Below are 1167 nucleotides of genomic sequence, written 5' to 3' on the forward strand. Positions count from 1 at the left end.
AGCTTCTTTCATCCTTTTCCAGTGTTGTAAGAAAGGCCCATGGTGCTAGGCAGTGGGGCATCTGGTTAAGCTCACACATTACCATGCACAGGGACCTGGGTTTAAGCACCAGCTTCTCACCAGCAAGGGGGAAGACTCACAAGTGTGAAACAGGTCTGCATGTATATATTTTCTTCTTTTTTTTTCTTTTTTCTTACTTTCTTTTTCTTTTTCTTTCTTTTTTTTTTGCATCTAGGGTCATTGCTGAGGATCAATGCCTACACTGCTAATCCACTGTTCCCAGCCTTTCCTCCCCCCCCTCCCGGTTATATTTGACAGAACAGAGAGAAAATAGAAGAGAGTGGAAGAAAGGAGAAAGGCACTTGCAGATTTGTTTTTACCACTCTTGAAGCACCCCCACTCCCTGCAAGTGGGGAGTGAGGGGCTTGAACCCTGATCCTTTGTGTGAGTCTTTGTGCCTAGTACTATGTGCACTTAACCAGGTGTGCCACTGCTGGGCCCCTCTCTGTCTCTCACTCCACTCTTATTATCTCTCTGTCCTATCAAATACAATAGAAGAGAAAAAAAAATGGCTGCTGGGAGCACTGAATTCATTGTGCTGACGGCTTTTTTGTCCCATTTCTGTCTTGGTAAGGGCATCTTTCAGTATCCTTTGTCTAGATACTGCTCTTCAAAAAAAAAATTACTGTCATGGAGGCTTGCTTGTCTGGGTTGTATCTGTTTCTGTACAGACTGTTTATGATTTAGTGTAATTTGGCTGTGACTGCAGGAGGAGGTAAACATATGTTATCCCTTACCAGCCATCTTTGGACCTTGTTTACACATGAATATATATATATATGAATGCTTCATGAATTAGTATGTCATCCTTGCACCAAGCCATGCTAATCTTTTTTGTATCATTCCAATTATAGTATATGTGCTGCTGAAGTGAACACTGTTTAGATATTTTAATGTAGTGTTGCCTACACTGGAGTATAATTTGTCATTTCAATTTCATGACAAGTTTCCCTTGCAGTAGTAGAAATAGGTTCCTTTTTTATGAATTCCATCAGAATTGTTATCTTCACTGTGAAATAATAACATTCATACTATTCCTTATAAAGTTTTTGACACCAGAGAGGGAAATTACTAATGTTTTGAAATTAAAAGTAATTTGTTCTTGTA

At 39.4% G+C, this 1167-nt stretch overlaps 1 non-coding gene across 1 annotated transcript; it reads right to left on the bottom strand.

Moving 5' to 3' along the window:
* Positions 1 to 832: 832 nt before the first annotated feature.
* LOC132538823 (U6 spliceosomal RNA) lies at positions 833 to 938 on the bottom strand. The gene has a single exon (XR_009550143.1). It is a non-coding gene; the product is annotated as a U6 spliceosomal RNA (small nuclear RNA).
* Positions 939 to 1167: the final 229 nt, after the last annotated feature.

This window comes from Erinaceus europaeus, chromosome 5 (genome assembly GCF_950295315.1).
Source record: "Erinaceus europaeus chromosome 5, mEriEur2.1, whole genome shotgun sequence".
Taxonomy (NCBI): domain Eukaryota; kingdom Metazoa; phylum Chordata; class Mammalia; order Eulipotyphla; family Erinaceidae; genus Erinaceus; species Erinaceus europaeus.